Genomic DNA, 11,827 nt, shown 5'->3' with positions numbered 1-11,827 from the left:
ACAGCAATCTCTACAAATCTTCATACTCTGAACAGAAAGCAATGCTATTCTTTGATAGAATAAATAACATGATTCTAGTAATCGATGAACATTTTAAAGATGTTTGTGAGGATGACTTGAAAATTGAAGAATTTGATAATATAATAAAAAAGATAGCTTCTGATCGTTCACCGGGTCCAGATGGTATAACGGCAAAGTTTTATAAACATTTCTGGGAAGACATTAAAATATTACTTTTCCAGGCCATAAATGAATGCATCATCCAAAAAGAATTAATGACAACAATGAAACAAGGTATAATCAAATTAATTCCGAAACCTGGAAAAGACAAAAGACTTTTAACTAATCTGAGACCATCACCCTCCTAAACACGGATTATAACATTTTTACAGCAGTTTTGGCAAAAAGATTAAAATTTGGCATCTCCAAAATTATTAGTATAACCCAATCAGGATTTCTCAAAGGGAGATCGATCCATAATAATATCCGCTTGGTTCTTGATCTTATCAGCTACGGTCACCTAATCAATGATGATGGTTTTTTGCTGTTCCGAGACTTCTGTAAAGCGTTTGACTCAGTGGAACATGCATTTATTTTTGAAACACTTAAACATTTTGGTTTTGGCAACAAATTCTTAGATATGATTATTATGCTACATAGAAATATTAACAGTTGTGTTTCACTCCAGGAAGGCACATGTCCTAGATTTGCAGTAGGAAGAGGCATCAGACAAGGATGCAGCATTTCTCCTTTATTATTCATTGCAGTTACGGAACTGCTGGCTATTCTTGTGAAAAACTCATTATCATCATCATAGCATTAAAGGACTGAACATTAATGATCAACATTTGATTATAAGTCAGCTATCCGACGACACAACGCTTTTTCTCAAGAACAAAGAACAAATTCCTCTGGCTTTACAGACTGGTGAAATATTCTCACAAGCCTCAGGTTTATGTCTAAATCTTGACAAATGTGAGCTTATGAGTATTCACGACTGCTCCCATTCTTATTTATACAATATACCTGTTAAAAAAGAAACTAGATACCTTGGAATTTGGTTGTCCAAATCTCAAGAGTCAAGTGAAAAAAATAATATTCTCAAAACAGTCAATAAATGTAAGAAAAACCTTAACAATTGGCTAAAAAGAGATTTGACATTATTTGGAAGATGACTGCTAACAAAAATGGAATCCATATCCAGACTGATCTACCCTGCATACTCCTTAGCCATATCTCCTAAGATTATCAAAGAAATCAACAAACTAAATTTTAATTTTATCTGGAAAAACAAGCACCATTACATAAAAAAAAGGAGATTTACTAAAAAATTATGAAGATGGCGGCATCCAAGCAATTGATCTTGATATTATGAACGGTGTTTTAAAAATCAGATGGCTCCAATCTTTTATTAAGACTGGTGAGGAGCTGTGGTTTTCATTACCTTCACTTGTCTTCAATAGGTTGGGAGGTATTGAATTTTTATTATTTTCAAATTTCTAAATTACTCATTAAATTATCAGCATTCCATCAACAAGTCCTGCTTTACTGGAAGATTATTTAGAAACACAATTTCGGTCCTCACAATGTTCCACTCTGGAATAATAGAGTCATTTTGTATCAGAGAAAATCTATGTTTATGGATGACTGGATGTCGAAGAAAATTTGGTCAATGGTGCACTTGATGGATGACAAAGGTTCTGTACTTAAATTGGATGAGTTCAATACTAAATATAATTTAAACTGCTCGATTAAAAACTACATTAAGGTTACACAAAGCATCCCAACAGCACTTCATTGGTAATAATCTTGATAACATTCCAACACCAAAGCTACAAAATTTATATATGGACAATGTGCATTTTTTACAGAAAGGGTGCAATAATACATTTCTTAGACAATATTTTGTAAAAATGATGTACCCTTCATTACCAAAAAGGATACCAAATCTTCAAAAACTTGGGAAAAAACAAATATCTGTTATTAGAACAAAATTTCTTAAATTTCCTATCCCTCCAAAACATAAAGAGATACTTTTTAAAATGTTGAATGAAATGTATCCCTCAAATGAATTTATAAAAAAAAAGATTTAAATTTGTAGTTGAAAACTGTCACCTGTGTACAACAAGTTTAGAAACAACAGAGCACTTATTCTGTTCCTGTCACATAATTCAAACTCTGTGGCAATCTATACACAATTGGTTAAGTTCAAAATCCATAAACATAGATTTCTTTTCTTTTAAAATGATCCAAGCAGGAATAATTACAAAGAACAAGAAAAATGATTATCTTGTGAACAACATTATTACAATAACAAAGTATGATATACATAAATGTTGCTATGCAAAATCCCCCCAAATATGGAGGATTTCCTAAATGAAATGTCTCTGCTATACACATGCATAAAAAAAGTCAAAAATGCCCATGCCCAAAGGTTTTGTTCACTTGTAGCTGAATATAAGCTACTTTAGATCCTTGTTTAGGTTCCCTGTCTGTATCTTTATTATTATAACTTTTTTTTTCTTTATGTCAATGGTTTGTTTTGTTTCATTTATTTGCAATTGCTTTCATGTCCATTTTATTATCATCTCTGTGTTATTGAGGAGATAATTATGTTCTTGTAAATATATAGGAGGTGTGATTACAATCGTTTAATTTTATACAATCTTCTGCTGTATAACATGAGAATGTCATTGTTCCTTCTTTGATCATGGTAATAAATGTTTATTACAAAAAAAAAAAAGTAATTCTATACTTCATTGGGTCTGTCGTACCAGACGCCTCTGCGCATGCGTCAACTCCCCGCACATGCGCAGAAGTGGGCGTATTTTACGACACTCTGCGGTGGTAATTAAATATAAAAATATATATTTTAATTGCTGCCAACAGTCACGCATTGGCCGGATTCACACGCTCCCACGCCACATCCCCCATTTCTCCCGCTGAAATGTCTTTTCAGGGACTTTTAGATTTCGGCTCAAAAGTGATCTGTGATCTGCCTGTTCAGCCTGTGAACCCGAGATCGATTAGTTTCGTCTCAGAGGCCGTGCAGAGATTTTTTTTTTTTTTTTTTTTTTTTTTTTGTCTCTGATTTCACAGTCAGGCTCTGACTTTTATTTCTTTTTTTTTTTCCATTTTATTAAACCAAGGCAACATCAACAGTCGTACAAAGAGGTACGAAAAGTAACACAAAAAGTCATACAGGATAGAAAGAAAAGAGCAAATAAAATAAAACTAATAAAATAAAAGGGGTCTGTCCACATGAATGTCCGATGGGTTAGGGGTTGTCCATGAGTTTGATATCTTTAATCATGTTAAAAAGTTTCACAGCAGTCCGTTTTTTCACATGTTTCAATGATGAGAGGAATAGAGACATTTCTTTATGAAACACAATAAAAACTGGTTTAGATTTTAGAAATCTGCATTTGTGTATGAAAAATGTTCCTAGTATTACAATGACATTCACTAACATGTCTAGCAAGAAGTTATCAATTACAAATCCATACAAAATATTTTCACATTCAAAAGCAGGAAGTGGTACATACTTAGATAACCAGTGATGTCGGTCATCCCAAAAGGCTTCAGAATACATACATTCATAGAACAGATGATCTGTGGTTTCAGTGTGTTCATTACAAAAGGAGCAGTTATTATTCTCAAAACCAAATCGTTTGCTTAAGAAATCAGCTGAGGGATAGATTCTATTCAAAATTTGAAATGATTTTCTTTCATTTTGGGGGCAATTGGAAACTTGAAGAAATTAGATCTTAAAATTTGAGCTTCTTTTTTGGAGAAAAAATTTAGGATTGAATTTCTCGATGATGGATTTGGGAAAATTTCTTTATTAAGTATATTTCTAAGAGCAAAGTTGGTAAGTTTGGAATCATTTAGCCTGTAACCATTCAGCATGAGTGATGGGAGACTTGCCTGAATTTTGTTTTTATGCAAGTCGATGCCATTAACAGGACTGCCTGAGGTATTGCTTTAACTACTTGATTATACTGGCGCTTGTCAGTTATATTAAATTTGGTATTGACACTTTCAAAAGTTAGCATTTGTCCAGAGCAGTCAAGTAGATGCATTACAGACCAGATTCCTTTATCAAACCAATTTTGTAGAAATATAGATTTGTGTTTATGTAGAACATACAGTTCCAAATTGGGGTCAAATGGGGACTGAAATTATGCTTGTAAATTAACCTCCAGTATAGTAGAGTCTGCTGATGGAATGAAGACATTTTGATTGGGAGCTTATTTAGGTCATAATCACATTTAAGTATGAACTCTATTCCTCCTGATTTTGTGAAAATGTCATTTGGGATGTGAAACCAGAATTGTTTGGGTTGTTTAAGAAACTGTCTCAACCAGTTTATTTTGATAGTTCCATTGATTCATTCAAAGTCTATGGCTTTTACACCCCCTCCTCATATTCCTTAACCATAGTACCTTTTTTTTAATGTAATGCGTTTTCGCTTTCCAAATGAAGCTGAAGATGGTTTGATTAATTGCTTTGATAGCATCTTTAGGTACGGATAAGGAGTAAGCGGGGTAAATGAATCTGGAAATACATTCCATTTTAGTGAGAAAAGTTCTTCCTACAATAGAGATGTCTCTCTGAGACCATGACCATCAACTGCTCAAAAATCCTTACTATTAAGTTTGGATAATTGTTCGATATCTTTAGTGATATATACACCCAAATATTTCACTGTTGTCTTTACAGGAATGTTATGAATGGCTGACAGATCGCAATCATGAATAGGTGATAATTCACATTTACTGAAATTTAATTTAAACCAGACGCTTTAGAAAAAAAATCAACAGAATCAAGGATTTTTGAGCAGTTGATCAGAGTTTTTCATGAATATGGCTGTATCATCAGCCAACTGACTGATGGTTAGTTGTTTCCCTAAAATAGTTAATCTGTCAAAGTCGGATTTTTTCATTAGAATCGAGAGCATCTCAGCTGCTGCAATGAATAGTAAGGGCGAGACAGGGCAGCCCTGCTTTATTCCCTTATTAACTGAAAATCTTGGGGAAGTGCCCTGTGGTAGTATTACAGTACTGTTAGTATCCTTATATATTAATTTAACGAAATCTATGAAATGATTTCTGAAACCCAGCATTTCTAGCGTTTTAAACATGAATTGGTGCTCTAACATGTCAAAAGCTTTAAAGAAATCTAGAAATAAAATAAAACCGTTGTCGTTAATTAAATCCTTGTAATCGATCAAGTCAAGAATAAGTCGTAAATTATTGTGACTTGAACGTCCCTTAATGAAACCTGATTGAGTTTCCGATATAATGTCAGCGATACCTGTTTTAAGTCTATTGGCAAATATATGAGTTAACATTTTGTAATCATTGTTCAATAGAGTGATTGGTCGAAGGTTGTCAATTAGTTTTGGGTCCTTACCAGGTCTGGGGATTAAGGTGATAACACCTTGTTTCATAGTATTTGGTAAAATTAAAGTCGTTAAGATCTCTTGTAGCAGATTGAAAAATAAGTCTTTTAGATTAAGCCAGAAGTGTCTGTAAAAATGAGTCGTTAAGCCATCAGAGCCTGGTGATTTATCGAGTGATAAGCATTTTAGAGCTTTTTCAACTTCATCCATTCGAATCTCTGCATCACATATTTTTCTAAAGTATTCATCAACTTTAGGAATTTGTTCAGCAATAGATTCAAAAAAAATTCTGCGTCACTCTGTGAGAAGGAAGAGGAGTACAATTGGCTATAAAATTGAAAGATTTTTTGGGAAATCTTAACGGGATCTTTACATTCTTCACCATCAATGACTAAAGCTTTGATTGTATTTCTTTCTTGTCTTCTTTTCTCTAGTCTGCAGAAATATGCTGAACTTCTCTCTCCTTCCTCGATCCACTTTGCTCTGGACCTGACATAGGCTCCTTTTGCTTTGTTGATGTAAATTTAGTAAGGCTGTGACTTTAACGCGTTAGTTACGATTAATTAATTACAGAAATTTTAACGCGATAAAAAAAATATCGCAAATTGTCGCGGAACGTTTGTCACCGGACGAGTTTCACCCGGACATATTTCGCTGTGACACCACAACGAAACAGCTCCCGACTTGGTGACTTTCTCGTTAAATCTGGCGACTTTCCAAAGCCTCCTGGCGACTTTTTTTGTCAAAAGCGACTAGCAACAAATTTAGCGACTTTTTCTGGAGCTCTGGAGACGTGACAGGACGTCTCGTTCTGCAGCTGCTGTCCTCAATGAGCTGCGGTGCTGCGTGAGCCCCTCCCCCGTCCCAAAGCACTCACAGGCGGCCAGTCTCAGCAGCGCCCCCTGCTGCAGGCAGAGCAGAAGGAGACCCACACCACTCCTCCACACTTCAAATGAATCGCGTGTGCGCAAATACGCCGCTGCTCACTGCTGACAAACCAAGAATCAACAGAAGAAAACTCATTTGTAGTTCTAAACATATTTAGGGTGTTTTTTTAACTCACATTTTGCCTCTCCCATGACGTTACTCCTCTCTCCTACAGCGTCCATTACAATTACATGCAAATTGCAAATTAGGTAACGACCTCATCTAGCAACTTCTGGCGACTTTTAGGACAGCCAGTAGTGACTTTCCTTACTGGGGAGTTGGCAACACTGCTCCCGACGACAGCGCACTACTTGGTCTCGTGCACAGAAAATTTAGATTTAAAAAGCCAGCGGATGGCAGCGTGGATAAAACCAAAGCTGGATGCACATTGTGCAGCAAAGAATTTGCATACCATCGCAGCACATCGAGCCTGCTATATCATCTGAATGCTAAGCATGTCGCAGCAGCGGCCAACACGCAAGCCTGGCATACAGCTAGAGTTGAAGAGGACGTCACTCCGACTACTTCAAGGACCCTCGCCCAGCCCAACAAAAGTTGCACTAATCAATGTGTATTGGTTTATTTGTCTTGGTTAAATTCCTCCTTCCTTGCTGAAAAAATGAACAGTGTTTTGTTGCTTAAGCTTATGTATCACTATATTGATTCACTATACCAAAATCCATTAGAAAAAGAAAAGGCTCTCACTGATCTCGGGTCAAATATCGATATGCGATTAATTGAGATTAATTAATTACAAAGGCCCTAATTAATTAGATTAATTTTTTTAATCGAGTCCCACCCCTAAAATTTAGTCTAAGGAAGAGTGCAGTAAGATTAATTTGTGTTTTTCTTGCTCATTCAAAGAATGTTTATTGCAAGTATTATGGATTTCTTGTACAATATCAAATTGTTTTTGTTTATTGGCTCGGCTTATAGTTTTGCTGTGTGATATGGATATCTGGTGTACTTTGTATTTTAGAAATTCCCATTTTTCACTGTAAGATTGAAACGCAGTGTCTTTGGAAACATCTTCTATAGTCCTTATTACATCCTGACAATAGTGTTCATTTTTTAAAAGATTTGAGTTAAATTTCCAATAGCCTTTATTCCTCCTACTAATATTTATGGGGGAAATAGTTAGTTTAACCATACAATGATCCGTAAGCGGTGCAGCAGTAATTGAACAGTTGATGTCAAGAGCAGGTGTAAATTCAGAAATAAGCCAAAAGTCTAATCTGGATTTGATGGTTCCATCTGGTTTGAACCACGTAAAGATTTGTTTGTCTGGATTTTGTATACGCCATATGTCATTTAGTTGGAGATCATTACAGAATCGTGACAACATGCAATTAAAATGATGATTTTGGAATCTTGAGGGTTGCCTGTCAAGCCATTCATCCATCACCATATTGTAATCACCACCTAGAATAATTTTACTGTTAAAATAAGTTTGAGATAGTTCTGTGAGTAAAGTAGTTAGTTCTGTAATCAATTGTTTATTTTGGTTGAGGTTATTATAACCATAAATGTTCCCTAGAATCAGGAATTGGTTGTTTGTTTCAAAAATGCAAACAATCCAGTGACCTGAAGAATCTTTTTTTGTAGAAATAATTTTTCCAGGGAAGTTATGTAGGAGTATGGCGACCCCTGCAGGTCTATTTGTGCCATGACTAAAGTATATTTTTTCACCCCATTGGTTGCACCATATTTTTTCATCTGTATCATTGCTGTGGGTTTCCTGAGGTAAATAGCAATGTGCTTTTTCATTTTTGAGAAATAAAAATGTAGCTTTTCTCTTAATAGAGTCTCTCAAACCCCTAACAGGCCGTGCAGAGATGAACCAACGCCGTCAGGTATGTGTGTTTTCAGTATTTATGCTCTTAAAGTTATAATTACATTTTCTAATTCATTTATGTCTGTTGTGAGAACATTTTAAGGCGTTTTGAGCGCTTTGTGGACACTCTTCGGAGGGTTCCATGCTTCATCAGTGAAGCTGCTTCACTCCGTCCTCCCAGCCTGCTCCTTGCTACCATCTGGTCTGTATCGATGCTGATCAATCAGGGACTCCAGAGCAGGATTCACTGTTGTTTAGTTTTGGGATACAGCTGTTGTTCTTATGAGTTCGTTTGCAAGCTGAAATGTGGTCAAATAAAACTAGACAGACATATCTCTACTGTTACTCTGCATTCAGTAATTCATGTCTATGTGTAGAACTTAAGAACAGTTTTCTGGTCACTTGTTAACAATTTGTTTTCACATGTTGAAAAAGGGGAATTCCAACACGCTTGCTTGTGATATTAACCTGTTAGGAGACAGTCACTGGTTCACTCCTGTAGCTTTAATAAACCAACATGAGGTTTGATAAGACAGGGCCAGTGGCAGGAGGAAAGAGGGAACAGGTTTGATCCAGATCAGCAGAGCCTCAGGACCACAGAACTAGAACAGCTTTGTTGTTTAATGATTCAGTGAAAGGAAAACAAGAAAACAGCAACATTTAACAGCTGGTTCCCTCTGTTCTTTGTCCAGTCTTCATAGATGATGGAGCTAAACCTGTCCCAGAAGTTTGCCACCATCACAGGGCTGGTCCTGGTCCTGGTCCTGGTCCTGGTCCTGGTCCTGGTCCTGGTCCTGCCCCACTCCAGTGCAGATGCAGTGTGTTTTCTGTGGTGGGACTAAACAAGACCAAGACCAGGAACAGCTTGGCTCTGGTTGGAGTCCTGGGACCCTGGAGCCCTGGAGTCCTGGAGTCCTGCTTCCAGTGGGAGCCCTTCCCCTCCCCAGCATCTGGGCCTCAAAGACCAGGACTCAGTACAGGAAGACTCAGAGCTTCAACATTTTGACTACAGCATCCTTGATCCACAGCCTGAGACAGAGTAATGGGATTACAGTTAGCACAGAGATACACCAGCCTTACAGTACTACACTGCTAAATAATATCACATAGAAATTGAATAAGTTTTATTACTCCCTGCTCCTTTTCAGACCTTTTTTGTTTGTATTCTGTTCTTTGTTTTTCAATTCATTTTTTAAATGTTTGAAATAAATTCCTTCTCTTATTCATACATACAAATTACATTTTGTTGTCTGTGGATTTGTTCTCTGCACACTGGAGCTGAGTTTAATCAAATGTAATGAAAAATAACTGCAGCGAAAAGACTTGTCTCTGGTCTGTGTAACAGTGTGATGTGATGAAATTACGCAACTGTTGTGTGTCAGATGTTCACTATTGAAACTGTGTTGGTGTAACGTCACATCTGTCTGATAATGTACAATGTCATAAAGTGAGGACAGCCAGGGACCAGGCCCCGGAGAGTCAGGTACCAGGCCTGGAGAGTCAGGTACCAGGCCTGGAGAACCAGGTACCAGGCCCCGGAGAGCCAGGTACCAGGCCTGGAGAGTCAGGTACCAGGCCTGGAGAGTCAGGTACCAGGCCTGGAGAGTCAGGTACCAGGCCTGGAGAGTCAGGTACCAGGCCTGGAGAGTCAGGTACCAGGCCTGGAGAGTCAGGGACCAGGCCTGGAGAACCAGGTACCAGGCCTGGAGAACCAGGTACCAGGCCCCGGAGAGCCAGGTACCAGGCCTGGAGAATGGGACTCTGCCTGCAGGAGGACTGCAGAGGCTCAGACTTCACTGTCCAGAGAGGCTCCATCCACCACAGGTACATTTAGCTGAGCTGAAGTGTGTGTTGTGACACAGTGAAAGCCTTCCGATTCAACAGTCTATTATGATTACATTCGTTTTAAAGAATCTTTTCACAATTACTGTTAACAAAAGCAGATGTGCAGCCCATGGTTCAGTCAGATAACACTGTCCACATAAAGAAAGTGATATAACGATGCGTATGATGTCAATAGGTATTAAATTAATTACAAGCAAACCTTTGAAATAAACAAAATTACTGTGTAATAAATAATTATAATGTATTCCATCGCTGAGACTGACTGAGGATGCTAATATTATATTCTCGTCTTCATTTGGCGTGTTCTCCCTGTGCTGTAAACTGTTTTCTTCTCTGTCTCACCTGCTGATCGTCTGCCCGTCCTGCAGAGGGAGCTCTCCTCTGTTGCTCACACTGAGCTTTCTTCCATCATTCCTGGTTGAGAGTTTTCTTGGGAGTTTTATCTCAGTGGATGTGAGGGTATAAGGGCAGAGGATGTTGTTATGATGCTGTGTAAAGCGATTTCAGACAAATTATTTGTAAAAATGGCTTTACAAATAAAATGACCTGGCTTTGTTTCACCATTTAGAGTTTAGCTTGATGGTATTTTTAATATATGATGTTTAAATGATCATTTCTGTGTGAGATAATAGGATAAATGTATCTTTCTAAACTAGACACACACACACACACACACACACACACACATCGTTTTTTCAAGTATGTAATTTTGCTAAACTTTGATAGTTTGTCCCAGTAGAGTTGCCTTAATGAGCTGTCTCACCGTAAATCATGTGGTGATGATGAGGGCACGTGCGCAGAAGCGTCTGGTACGGATTGTGTTCCGGGTACGGATCAGGTACTGACAGCGGTCTAGTAATGGACTCTATGCACAACTTCACCACTTCCTCCTTACTATTCATTGCAGCAGCTGAGATGCTATTGATTCTAATGAAAAAATCCGACTTTGACAGATTAACTATTTTAGGGAAACAACTAACCATCAGTCAGTTGGCTGATGATACAGCCATGTTCATGAAAAAGTCTGATCAACTGCCAAAAATCCTTGATTCTGTTGATTTTTTTTCTAAAGCGTCTGGTTTAAAATTAAATTTCAGTAAATGTGAATTATTACCTATTCATGATTGCGATCTGTCAGCCATTCATAACATTCCTGTAAAGACAACAGTGAAATATTTGGGTGTATATATCACAAAAGATATCGAACAATTATCCAAACTTAATATATGGAACTGTGTAGAAAAATCTAAAACTCATCTAAATTCATGGTCTCAGAGAGACATCTCTATTGTAGGAAGAACTTTTCTCACTAAAATGGAATGTATTTCCAGATTCATTTACCCTGCTTACTCCTTATCCGTACCTAAAGATGCTATCAAAGCAATTTATCAAACTATCTTCAGCTTCATTTGGAAAGGGAAAACACATTACATTAAAAAAGGTACCATGGTTAAGGAATATGAGGAGGGGGGTGTAAAAGCCATAGACTTTGAATGTATTAATGGAACTATCAAAATAAACTGGTTGAGACAGTTTCATAAACAACCCAAACAATTCTGGTTTCACATCCCAAATGCCATTTTCACAAAATTAGGAGGAATAGAGTTTATACTTAAATGTGATTATGACCTAAATAAGCTCCCAATCAAAACTTCTTCATTCCATCAGCAGACTCTACTATACTGGAGGTTAATTTACAAGCATAATTTCAGTCCCCATTTGACCCCAATTTGGAACTGTAGATATGTTCTAAATAAACACAAATCTATATTTCTACAAAATTGGTTTGATAAAGGAATCTGGTCTGTAATGCATCT

Source organism: Salarias fasciatus, chromosome 6 (assembly GCF_902148845.1).
Source record: "Salarias fasciatus chromosome 6, fSalaFa1.1, whole genome shotgun sequence".
Taxonomy (NCBI): Eukaryota; Metazoa; Chordata; class Actinopteri; order Blenniiformes; family Blenniidae; genus Salarias; species Salarias fasciatus.
This window is presented reverse-complemented; position numbering follows the sequence as displayed.